The following is a 14,108-nucleotide window of genomic DNA, read 5'->3' on the forward strand; positions in this document are numbered from 1 at the left end:
GAATCATCAACTTCTTGAAAGTAGATCTACAGGAAGGGTTCCCCTCTTCTTTCCAGCCATTGTTTTTATTTTTGAAAATTTACCAAATTGTGCACTTTGTCGACTAGAGTGGCTTAAAATATCTGGATTTAGAGACTGTTGAGATCGATAGCTCACAAAATTGGCCAGTGCTTTAATAGTAAGCATAGTACTTGAAAAAATAACTCGTAAGAAGCACAGACAATCTGATGTGCCAGACAGCAGTATTCTTCGTTTCTCAAATATAAAGAACTACATACCACTCAAACTCGAAGTTTTGTGCAAATGGAGAAACCATATCAGTCTGAAAAAAATGCCAAAGCGTATATTGGCACAGAATAACACAAAGAAATGTACTGTATATTCTCTATGCGCATCAGAGATAATGCATGTAAGAACAACTCATTGAAATGTGTTGGTGAAAGCAATATGAAAAAATATTTACAATGTTTATGAGAATATCAAAATAAATAAGTTTGTGGGATTCTATTGTCCTAGATAACAAGCAGATTAGATTCTAAGCTTGTCTGCTAGATTACCTGGCCTTAAATTACTCTGGTCGGAATGCTCTGTTAATCAGTTACTCAGCTATGTAATTAATAGGTGCAATGGAAGGTCTCCCCTACCTGTTAATGGGCCATATTGTATGTATACATATACTGGTCTACTTGACGCCCCATGAGGTAAAAGGGCAGGCACATAAGTCCTGTTTCTCCATTATTGGACCATCTAACGGTTGCCGGTCAGTCACCATATGGCAGGACGTTTCCACATCGGTTAGAATAGGATTATGCCTCCCATCAGTCTCTGCCACAAGATTGCTCGTTGTCTGTTACTTTGCCACGGAATGGCTGCCGTGAGTTACTGGGCCAAAAGATTCCTTGCGGTCACTTACTCTGACCTTCTGCCTCCCTTCCCTCCTCTTTTGGGTGCTCCACCACACTTGTAACACTCGCTGTCTCATATTTGCTCTCTGACGCATATGCATGCCTGCTTCCTCCCTGCCTCTCTTCGTTCTTTATAATAGTCAGCCCCCCCACACACAAGCTTTTCCGCATACAATCTAATTTTATGGCTAGACCGGAGGCTCCTATTATGCCCTAGTCTTTTCTTTATTTTCAACAGCAGCTGCAGTCAAGAACAAAACTACTGATCCCATAAAGCTAAGGGAAAGTAGCCAATGAGGATCAAGAGGTAGTTCAAAGTAATGGACCAATCACTAACAATACGTACTAATAATACCTATTGACTGGGAACAGCCCACTTTTCCTGCTGCTCGCAGTCAAGATAAGTACTATTTCCTCTTATATTCATTGAATACTTTATACATGTTCTGTGTTTCACATATATAATTTAGTTAGGTGGTATCCGAATTGCCTTTAACATGCCTTTATTCTAGGTTATTTCTTCTCTCAAAGTCGGCTTGTAGCTGCATTCCATTTCTTTTGTGCGTGGCGCGCGCCGCTTGCTGCCGTTACTTCTAATTTTGTTCTACTCTGCGCGTGCTGTTATCTCTGATGCCCGCTGAGGAGAATTCCAGTACCGGTCGACACGCTTCTCGGAGCAAGTTTCTTCAGAGCGGTATCAGATTTTCTACACAAGCCGGTAAGTCAAAAAGATTGTTTCCCCTATTCTAGGAGGACGTATTTCAACATGCCTGTCAAAATGGAAGGAACTCACGGCAGATCCCTGTGTTCTAAATACCGTTCAGGGATATGTTATAGAACTCTTTTCAGAGCCTTTTCAAACTATTTTTCCTCCTCCCCCTCAATTCTCTCTTCAAATGACGAACTTAATTTCCTCAGAAATTCAACCCCTTGTTCTCTAGACCCTTCGGGGTTTCTCAGCTCAGTTTTTCTGGTCCAGAAAAGGAACAAGAAGATGCGTCCGGTTATCAATCTAAGACAATTCAACCAGTTTGTACTTTGTCACTTCAGGATGGAAACCATTCTACATCTCAGGGATACCTTGCTCCAAGGAGATTGGATGGTATGGTTAGACCTGCAAGACGCATACTTTACGGTACCTATACACCCAAACATTTCTTCAACTCCAATGGGCCGTCAGACTTTCCGTTTCGGTCTGTCTTCCGCCCCATGGTGTTTCACGAAGCTAATGAGACTAGTAGCAGCCTTTCTCAGGGCTCGAGGCATCAGATTAATTATCTATTTGGACGATATTCTGATCACAAATCAAAATCGCTCCTCTCTTCTTTCCCAGATGCACTTGGCTTGCACTCTTCTTTCAGATCTAGGCTTTATCATAAACTACGAAAAATCTTCCTTAGATCCGATCCAAAAGATCGAACTCTTAGGTTTCCTGGTAGATTCAGTTTTGGCTGTTCTTCTTCCATCTTCAAAGATAAAAACTATCAAGTCAGAAATTCAGCTCATTCTTCGCAATTCTCGACTTTCCCTCAGATCCCTTGCAAGAGTCGTAGGACTCCTCTTCGATCCAGGCTATCTTCCCAGGTCCTCTCCACTACCGTGCCTTGCAGAGACTGAAAATTCATCATCTCCAAAGAGGTATAGCCTATTCAGATTCCATAGCTCTAGACCAGGACTCTCGATCGAAACTTCAATGGTGGATAGACCATTTAGACGCCTGGAGTGGCAGGACTATCTTCGCATCAGCCCCAGATCGTGTATTAGAATCCGATGCAAGTCTTCTGGGTTGGGGGGCCCGTTGTGGTACAATCTCAACTGGCGGCTCATGGTCTCTAGAGGAGTCAAAACTGCACATAAACTGTTTAGAGATGCTTGCCGGCTCCTTTGCAATCAGAAGCCTCGCAAGAGACAGAGTTTCCTGTTCAGTTCTTCTCAGAATGGACAATATTTCCACGGTTCGTTACATCAGTCGCTTGGGAGGCACAAAATCCAAACTTTTAGCGGAATTGGCGAAAGGGTTCTGGGAATTCTGTCTCCAAAACAGGATCTCCGTTCAGGTGGAGTACTTACTGGGCAATCTCAACTTTGATGCGGATTGGTACTCTCGCCATTTCCAGGACTCCAGCGACTGGATGCTCAATGTGCAGGTCTTCAACAACATTCTCCACAAATGGGGTCCCTTCAGCATAGACCTTTTTACATCACTACTCAAAGCACCGCTCCCGAAATTCTTCAGCTGGCATCCAGATCCGCTAGCTCTAGCATTCGATTGCTTTCTCTCAAGACTGGTCATCCTCCCTCAATTATGCTTTTCCTCCCTTCATTTTGATTTCCAGAGTTCTGGCACAGGTCAGGCGTCAGCAGGCCTCAATAGTACTCATAGTTCCCTTCTGGCACTCCCAGGTGTGGTTTCCCCCTCTCCTAGAACTGTTGATAGAACCTCTGTTCTTGATCCCCTCGTTCCCAGATCTCTTAACCAATCCTCAAGGTCTCTGCCACAATCTGATACTCCAGGATGCCCTCACCCTCTCAGCCTGGAAAATCTCAGGGAATCCCAGCTTGGCGCATCTATTTCGACAGAAGCTTCAAACTTATTGGACTTTTCAAAAGCTCCAGGAACAAGAAAAGCATATAGATCAGCTTGGGCTCTCTGGCTTAGCTGGTGTGTGGGAAAACAAGTTGATCCCTTTACAGCAAATGTAACAGTGATTATTAATTTCCTGGCAGCAGAAGCCTGCAAAGGTAAATCGTTCCGTACCATTAACCTATACAGATTTGCTATTTCTTCATCACATTCTTTTTTCCAGGGAAAACCTTTTGGAGAACACCCCTTAGTCTGTCTCCTTTTAAAGGGAGTAAAATTTTCCAATCCTCCAAAACCGAAATATAGTTCGTTATGGGATGTTAATGCTGTGCTAAAACTGTTTGTGACTTGGCCAGACAATACTTTTTTTTATCATTGAAACAGCTTTCCGCTAAACTTGCCATGCTTTTATGTTTAGTGTCTTTCAAACGTTTATCTGACGTTAGAGCTTTGGAAGTTACAGCTTGTCATTTTACACCCTCTGGTGTTGTGTTTAATGTGTTTAGGCGTACTAAAACTAATCTTTCTTCAGTTTTTTTTAATCCCTTTTTTCCAGATCACCCTAAACTTTGTGTAGGTCAATGTTTAAAAGTTTATGAACAACAGACTGCCGGTCTGAGGAATTCCTCCTCTACCCAGCTCCTGATTTCTTTCAGGAAACCTTTTAAAACCTGTGTTCTCTCCAACCTTAGCGAGTTGGGTTATGTCTTTAGCTGGCATTGATGTTGCTGCCTTTGGGGCCCATTCGGCTAGGGGAGCCATGGCGTCCAAAGCTTTTTGGGCCGGTTCCTGCTTGGAGGATATTCTCAGGTCGGCTGACTGGTCCAGTGACCATGTTTTTAAGGTTTTCTATTGTAAACCGATTCAACATGCCTCTCTAAATGTGATTAACATGCTTTAAAATAGCATAATAGGAGCATCTGGTCTTGTCATAAAATGTAGATTTTCCTAGTAATTTATGAAGGAAAGTCTTAATTTTATTAGACACTGAGGCAAGTATTATCCCGCCTCTACAAAGATTAACTGTTATTTTTGTCTCCCTCCCGTTTCAGCATCCACATCAGGACAACAGTCTGCTTTGTAAGGATTATTCCTTGGTTTCTGCAGCTACTTCCTCCTTTGCCACGCCTACCTTCACGATTTATCAACCTTTGGATCAGAAAACCCTTCTGGAGTTTGTTCAAAGACTGATATTCTTTTTACAAGAACTTTTGGCACCTTGTCTGGCTATTTGTATTTGTGGTTTCATTATTCCATTGTTCGTTACGGTTTGACCTCGCACAAGAAAAGAGGTCTGTTCCCAGTCAAGATAGGTATTATTAGTACGTATTGTTAGTGATTGGTCCATTACTTTGAACTACCTCTTGGTCCTCATTGGCAACTTTCCCTTAGCCTTATGGGATCAGTAGTTTTGTTCTTGACTGCAGCTGCTGTTGAAAATAAAGAAAAGACTAGAGCATAATACTCACCTCTGTGTCTTTAATAAAATTAAGACTTTCTTTCATAAATTACTAGAAAAATCTAAATTTCTTCTCTAGTTCTGTATTTTACTGTAAAACACCCAGGCGTGCGCACACACTAATGTTGCTTTGGACCGTTTATTGAATGTTGGCATGAAGAGGTCTTTAGTAAGCTGAAAGATCAAGCTTGCATGAGCGAGCAAATCCATGCACTGGATCAGGGACGAATTGCAGCTTGTACTTTGTCTTTCAAAATTGGCAAAGATTATGTCTAAGCAGGACACGAGAAACACAGACTTGACAGCTGCCGAAATCTAGTAGTGACCGATGTTATATTTTTGAGTTAAGGATGTGGTCATCTAGTAGGAAATCACTGGGAAACTACTCAATTCATATTGTGCCTTAAATAAAATACCTCAAAGCATGAAGGAAGGTATTCACTTTTCTAATGGCAGTCTGCAGGGAAAGTTTGGTGCAGAGTGTCCGCATTAGTGCAAGACAGATTCACGGCAGTTTGTAGAGTTTCTTCAGTGTGCTTCTGGCAGGAATGTTACCGCATGTAAGAAGCTAAGGAGGTTGTATTTGCCCATTCCAGTGGAAAAAGAGGGGGCGTGGCTTGGAAGGGCCGTTCTCGCCACTAACTGAAAACTGGCAAGTACCATGGGCTGCTTATTTGAGGGTGGTTTCCTGCTGATTCAGGACTGCGTTTTACTCCAGGTGTTAACCCCCCTTTTTTGACCGTCTGAATGTAGAAACACCTCCCAAAGCTGCCATAGCAACACGTGCTGCAGCTTCTCCGGTTTCCTCTCTACAAACAAACGGTCCCTCGCAGCCACTTCTCACATTCTCGGGGTCACAGTCAATTACGCTCCATGGCCCAATTTCTCAAAGCCTCTACTTCTCCAGTCGCCTATGTAGGCCTTGAGTAATTCTTAGCTCAATAGAAACCAACTCGATCGGATTTTAGACCGCCGCTCTGCACTATAAAGGCACGAATGAAGTTAGTTAATGTTCTGGGAGCATCCTGTGTGGTGCGCGCTTCCCCATGCTCACTGCTGGATGGAAAACTGCTCCTGCTCACGCGTGCAGATTAAAGGAAGCTGTGCTTGTCAGTGGTGACTTGTATGAACTTTTTCTCTATCTGTGAAGGTGTACAGAATGGCACCTTGCTTAGTGTTACCCCCTGCGCATTCAAAATGCAGAGTGGTGGAAGCTCAGGCTAGATGTGGAACGCCACCTTCAGGAGAGGAGGGAGACCATTTTTGGGCTAATCTTGTCCCCCGTGAAAGGAGTGAACAACCTGCTTGTGTATTCTGAAATGTGCACAGGTGATGCTCTTAAAAGGGGGGTCAGCACCGGATCTAAACAGATTTCCATAGCACATGTTCTCAGCACTTATCAATTTTGGATACATAGCCTTGCAGTCACTGTAGGCCAGTCTTGTTTTCTTCATCAGAACCAGTGGCCTTTTTTTTGTTTTAACACCAGAAAACACAATGTAGTTGATTGCTCATAATCTAGAATTATTACATATATAGGTCCTGAGTTGTGCAGCTGTATTCCGAGAAGCTGATGGTTCTGGAGAAATTTTATAGGTAAGATATCCTAGCAGGCCAGTTCTAAGACCCTTGCTCCAAACGCTAATAGAATCCATCTGCTGAGGGTCCTAAAACCAGGGGAGCTCTTTGGCTGTCACATTTGTGGGGATCAAAAAGATATTCAAATGGCTATCCACCAAACACTCACAGAACTGTCACTCACATCCTAATCACTAGCAGCTGGATTATGCGAACATAGCCTATACCAGAATCAGCGCTCAGCTGGGCAGAAGATTCCAGGCCATACAAGACTTGACTGACAGGCAGGCTCACCGTCGACCTAGCACCCCACACATCATACTGCACATCAAAGCCCTCCTCCCCCCCCCACCCCCAAATATCCACAAGTTAGCACTATTCAAACTCCTTGAGCATGTATAGAAAGCTTTGCACAACGTTGGGCCTGCAAACCATTAACATCCAGTAGGAATTCTGCTAAGCAGAGGCGTTTAGCCTCTGCTTAGCAGAATTCCTCCTGGATCCCCCAAGCAACCCATTGCATATACAGAATTGGATCCATCAGTGGTGTCATCTACCTAGAATCTTCCTCCTAAAGCCTGGAACAACCCGCCACTGCACATCAGAGCCACCGCCTCTGTTATTGAATTATGTAATAAACTGAACACCTGGCACTTAACCCAACCCTGGCCCATACAGCTCTTGCTTCAGTGCCAGAGTACTCTCCCAGGTGAGTTGTGCACTGCACAAATACCCATGATATAAGCAACAGTGGCGCTATCTGAATGTTAGTGTGTACTCGACGTATTACTTTGGAAGTAAGGATGCGAGCTGTGCTATCTGTAAGCCTTGGTAATGACACTAACTCGGGGGGTGGCATGGTCTTGTAGCTGCCCTGTACATTTAGGCTCTGGAGTGCTGCAATTTCAATTATCTTTGTGATAGCCCCACCATGTAAAGCGGAGAATTAATTGGGCATACAGACTGAATAATGCCTTCTGGCAATACAACTTGACAAATGTTTTGTACTCTGAAGTCCTAAAGTGAGGCTTTGCTTGTCCTGTGAAGTGTATGCTTGAAGGATGACTGCATGGAGGGCGTTATGTAGTGGTGGTGAGGGGGAGGGTCTGATTAATTCTTTGTAGGTAGTCACGTTGTCCTCTACGTGAGGATGAGCACTTTCTCCTTCAGATATATATATATATATATATGTGTATATATATATGTATGTGCATCAGTTCAATAAAGATTATTTCGCATTGCTTGATCCATAAAACTTCCATAGCAAGTACAGCACAATAATATATTGATTAAAATATGATCAGAAGTCACCGTTAAAAAAACAAAATGTATTTCCACCAAACTCTGCAATTCTGTGCTGGCAAGTAAGGTTTCAATACGGTCCAAATGGTTTGCCATTAATTAACAAAAAAACGTTGTAGAATCCCATACACTCACTCCTCAGTGTCTCCTACTCATTTCTTGTATACAGTTTTCATAACCACGAAGGAGCCACTATTAATTTGGGTGGCAGACAAAATTCTGAAAGACCTTTCCCCGCCAGGAAGTCATGGTTATATTTAAGCCATTTAAAGTTGCATGCAACCCTTGTGTTCGAAATATATTGTAATGCATCTCTAGACCCAGTATAATAAAGGTCTGAGATGAATTAATATTTCTCAGGATAAGTGCCAAGAATGCTGGATTGTTGAAAGTAGTAGAATGTAGTCTGAGTTATTTTCTTTCTAAAACGCCCTTTTCAGCTACTGCAAGTGAAAATGTATCTTATCGCCACCGACAATCCTCTGAAAAGGAAAGAAAATGAAAAGGGATGGGCCCAGAATCAATGCCATCAACAACCCTAGGCCACTTTCAAAGATGGGTAGTTTTACCATTGCATCTCAGTGAATCGTAGTGGAATTATTTGTCAGAATGTATAACCAATGTCCCACAATCTCTCCCTGGTGATGTTATCAAACATAGAGTTCAGGCCCACAAATGTTACATAAAATGACGTTCCTTCCTTTCACGTTTAGCCACAGTTAATTGAAAGATGAAAACCACAAAAACGGTGCTGACTTCATTTCTCCCCCCCTCTCCCAGAAAAAAAATAATAATAATCTGCTCGACAGATTGCGAGAATTTTCCAGCATTCATGCTTCTAGTCTTGACAGTACTAACCCACCAGATATCTTTTGAGAATTTTCAGTGAGACTACCTGGACGATAACAGGATCGTTGTGACTGCCCTCCATACAAGTGCTTTTGTTTTTGGTCTGTATTCCATATCCCTGTCCATACTTTAATGCACTTTGACTGCTGGTTTAATGTGTCTACTGATTTAATGTGTCTACTGATTCTCTCTCATATGACATGGCTGAAGGAAGCCATCTGCACTCCCTCACGCCCTTCCCAATGTGTCTGGAAAATTATCGGCCTGCAGCCCTGCACAAGCCTTTTGCTGCTCTGAGGAATACCCTGCTCACAAATGGATTGCCTTGGACACTAGGCTCGAAGAACGTTGCTTCTATAAACAGAACGAGATCGGTCTTCCAGACTGGGTCACTTTCAAACCCTAAATGAAGGACTTCCCATGATTGTAGGCCTTCTGAGATTTCCTCGGAGGGAATGGGCCTTGTAAATTCTCCCACTGAGGACGCGCAACCCTTCCTATTACTAGGCAGATTCAGCAGGTGTATCTGTGAACCCAGCTCCCGCCCTCCTTGAGTGCCAATGACAGAAACACAAGCACCCTGGAGGGCGGCTACAAGTTGAAAGTGTGGGCGTGTCTATTCTTATATTTCTTTTGATAATTTATTTATAAGTTGACACGTATAGGGTAACCATCAGTTACCCTTGGAGGTCGTCACAGTTTGTTGGAATCAGATAGGAGTGAGATGGTTAACAACAACTAAATCAAACCAATAAATCACTTTTCATATTGGAGTCAGTAATTTGTACCCACCATGACCCATGTGGCCATGAATCACCACACCAGTTTAGAAAAGTTCAAAAATGTATTGCCCTTTAGATTAACCCCCAGGGTGCCTGGGGTGAGCTGGTCTCGTCCTGGCACATGGTTCCCATATGCCCGGGATGAGACCAGCTCGTCCTGCACCCGGCCCACACCCCCAGTCGGGGATGGAAGGGGAATAGTTAATGCAAGTGAAAATGTATCTTATCGCCACCGACAATCCTTTGAAAAGGAAAGAAAATGAAAAGGGATGGGCCCAGAATCAGTGCCATCAACAACCCTAGGCCACTTTCAAAGATGGGTAGTTTTTGTGTGATGATGTCAGCTCGCAAGTAGCACGCTGACCTCATCAGGTCACCTCCGATGCGATCCCGGAAGATAAATGCAAAAGCATTTCTCTTCCGATCGGGAAGTGGGACGGGAGAGGCATGAAAGGAAAGGAAATTGCGGTGCGAACGGGCAGCAGAAATGCCCACTAAACACAAAGTTTTTATATAAAAAAAAAATATATATTTCAATAAGGGGAGTGGCCCCATGGGCAAGAGCCGCTCCCCAAGAGGCCAAATCATTTTTAGGCCATTTCTGCCCCCGGGGGGTGGGCAGAAAACCCATAGCCACCAGAGCAATTTTTCTTTTTTTATGTGTGGGGAGCGACCCCTTAGGTAAGGGTCACTCGGAGGGGTTGGAAATTATTTTCAGGCCATTTCTGCACCCCCTCCTCCCCCCCCAGGGCAGATCAGCCTAATAAAAATTAAGCCGATCTGCCCCGGGGGAGGGGGGGGGCAAAAACCACTAGACACCATGGATTTTTTTTTTATCGTACTTGTGCATAAGGGGAGCAGCTTCTTGGGCATGGGCCACTCCCCAAGGGGGCAATCATTTTTAGGCCATTTCTGCCCCCCTGGGGGCAGATCGGCCAATATAATTAGGCCAGTCTGCCCCCGGGGGGGGGGGGGGGGGCAGAAAACCCCTAGACACCAGGGATATTTTTTATTTTATATGCGGGGAGCGACCCCTTAGGCAAGGGTTGCTCCCTGGGGGGGGGGGGCAAATTATTTTTAGACTATTTCTGCCCCCCCACCCCCGGAGGCAGATCAGCCTAATATAATTAGGCCGATCTGCCAAACCAATAGACACCAGGGATATATATATATATATATATATATATATATATATATATATATATATATATATATTTATATTTATACTTATGCATAAGGGGAGTGGCCCCTTGGGCAAGGGCTGCTCCCGGTGGGGGGGGGGGGGGGATATTTTTAGGCCTTTTCTGCCCCCCTCCCCCCAGAGGCAGATAGGCCGATCTGCCCCCAGGGGGGGCAGAAACCTCTAGACACCAGGGATATATATATTTTTTTATTTACTTTGTTTTTATGTATGGGGAGCGACCCCTTAGGCAAGGGTCACTCCACTGGGGGGCAAATTGTATTTAGGCGAGTTCTTCGCCCCCCTCCCCCCTGGGGGCAGAAACCAATAGACACCAGGGATATATATATTTTTTTATTTACTTTGTTTTTATGTATGGGGAGCGACCCCTTAGGTAAGGGTCACTCGGAGGGGGGTGGAAATTATTTTCAGGCCATTTCTGCACCCCCCCTCCCGCCCCCCAGGGCAGATCAGCCTAATAAAAATTAAGCCGATCTGCCCCGGGGGGGGGGGGGGCAAAAACCACTAGACACCATGGATTTTTTTTTTATCGTACTTGTGCATAAGGGGAGCAGCCTCTTGGGCATGGGCCACTCCCCAAGGGGGCAATCATTTTTAGGCCATTTCTGCCCCCCTGGGGGCAGATCGGCCAATATAATTAGGCCAGTCTGCCCCCGGGGGGGGGGGCAGAAAACCCCTAGACACCAGGGATATTTTTTATTTTATATGCGGGGAGCGACCCCTTAGGCAAGGGTTGCTCCCTGGGGGGGGGAGCAAATTATTTTTAGACTATTTCTGCCCCCCCCACCCCCGGAGGCAGATCAGCCTAATATAATTAGGCCGATCTGCCAAACCAATAGACACCAGGGATATATATATATATATATATATATTTATATTTATACTTATGCATAAGGGGAGTGGCCCCTTGGGCAAGGGCTGCTCCCGGTGGGGGGGGGGGATATTTTTAGGCCTTTTCTGCCCCCCTCCCCCCAGAGGCAGATAGGCCGATCTGCCCCCAGGGGGGCAGAAACCTCTAGACACCAGGGATATATATATTTTTTTATTTACTTTGTTTTTATGTATGGGGAGCGACCCCTTAGGCAAGGGTCACTCCACTGGGGGGCAAATTGTATTTAGGCCAGTTCTTCGCCCCCCTCCCCCCTGGGGGCAGAAACCAATAGACACCAGGGAATTTTGTTTTTTTTATACTTCTGCATAAAGGGAGCAGCCCCTTGTGCAAGGGCCGCTCCCCAGAGGGGGGCAAAATATTTTTAGGCCTTTTCTGCCCCCCGGAAGCAGATCGTCCTAATATAATTAGGCCGATCTGCCCCCGGGAGGGGCAGAAACCTCTAGACACCAGGGATATATATATTCTTTTTTTGTTTACTTCATGTTTTTATGTATGGGGTGCGACCCCTTAGGCAAGGGTCACTCCCCTCGGGGGCAAATTGTATTTAGGGCATAGATCGGCCTATTTTTGTGAGGCCAATCTGCCTCCAAGGGGGGCAGAAACCACTAGACACCAGGGATTGGTGTGTGTATATGTGTGTTTTGTTTGAGGGGGCAGCCCCTTGGGCAAGGGTCGCTCCCCATGGGGGCACATTACTGTTGGCCATATCTGCCCCCCTCATTGGGGGCAGATCGGCATATTTTTTGAAGGCCCTTCTGCCTCCAAGGGGGGCAGAAAGCCCACCAGAGACCAGGAAAGATTTTTTTTCCAAAATAAGAGGGTGGGGGTATGTCTATACCCCCACCCCAAATAAATGGGGTCAAAGTTGTTCTCCCCACCAGTGGGGAGATTGGGCAATTACCCCTGATCCACACCCCAGGAGAGGGGGGTGGCAGAAAGTCTACTAGATGCCAGGGAATAAAAAATAAAAAAATAGTGGGATGGTGGCTACCAACCTGTATGGGCCTGGTTATACCCCCGCCCCAACTGAAGGGGGGTAACAGTCTTTCACCTCTCCCCCCTCACACTAAAACATCCACGTCAAACAAGAGGACATTTAATTATTTTCGGTTTTGGTTTTACATTTGGGCCATGAGAGCTTGGTAACTCTCAATTGTCCCACTTTGAATGGTGAGGGCTGCCCTTTTTTTTTTTTTTTACTTTGGGATGCTGCCATGTAGAAAAATCCATAAGACCTAGACACATCTGAAAATTAAACATCTGGTTGATTCCAGGGTGATGTGCTTCACATGCACCCCGGACCATTTTCTTACCCACAATGCCCTGCATTCCTCCAACTTTGCTGTAAATCACACATTTTTCCCACATTTTTGTGATGTAATCTGCAGGAAACCACAAAATTCCTACCACCCAACATTCTCATCTATACAGATAAAAATTCTGCTGCACTTGTCAGCCGAAATATGTTTTTTTTCATAAACTGCCCTTTTGGACCCGCTTTGGTTCCACCTCAATTTCGACATATTTTTGTCTCTTCCCTGTCACAGCACTTAGCCAACCTATACAAGTAAGGTATCATTTTTACCGGAAAACTGAGGGGAACATTGGGTGGTGGAAAATTTGTCCCGGTGCGGTGATCCCACACAGAAATGTAGGGAAAAATTTGTTTTTTCCAGCTAAATTTGAGGTTAGCTAAGGATTCTGGGTAATAAAACATTGGGGGATCCACGCAAGTCATACCTCACTGGACTCCCTAAGGTGTCTAGTTTTCAGAAATGTCTGGGTTTGTTAAGTTTCCCTAGATGGCTGCTGAGCCAAGGACCAAAAATGCAGGTGCCGCCCCCGCAAAAACAAGTAGTTTTGTATTTGATCATTTTAAAGTGTCCAGATAGTGTTTTGGGGCATTTCCTGTCACGAGCACTAGGCCTACCCACACAAGTGAGGTACCATTGTTATCGGGAGACTTGGAGGAATGCTGGGTGGAAGGAAATTTGTGGCTCCTCTCAGATTCCAGAACTTTCTGTCACCAAAATGTAAGGAAAACGTGTTTATTGGCCAAATTTCGAGATTTGCAAAGGATTCTGGGTAACAGAACCTGGTGAGAGCCCCACAAGTCACCCCATCTTGGATTCCCCTAGGTCTCTAGTTTTCAAAAATGTGCAGGATTGGTAGGTTTCCCTAGGTGCCGGCTGAGCTGGAGGCCAAAATCTACAGCTAGGCACTTTGCAAAAAACACGTCCGATTTCAATGTAAAAATGTGATGTGTCCATGTTGCGTTTCCTGTCGCGAGCATTAGGCCTACCCATGCAAGTGAGGTACCATTTTTACCGGGAGACTTGGGGGAACACAGACTAGCAAAACAAGTGTTATTGCCCCTTGTCTTTCTCTACATTTTTTCCTTCCAAATGTAAGACAGTGTGTAAGTAAAGACGTCTATTTGAGAAATGCTTGTAATTCACATGCTAGTATTGGTACCCCAGAATTCAGATATGTGCAAATAACCAATGCTTCTCAACACCTTATGTTGTGCCCATTTTGGAAATACAAAGGTTTTCT

Source organism: Pleurodeles waltl, chromosome 1_2, assembly GCF_031143425.1.
Source record: "Pleurodeles waltl isolate 20211129_DDA chromosome 1_2, aPleWal1.hap1.20221129, whole genome shotgun sequence".
Taxonomy (NCBI): Eukaryota; Metazoa; Chordata; class Amphibia; order Caudata; family Salamandridae; genus Pleurodeles; species Pleurodeles waltl.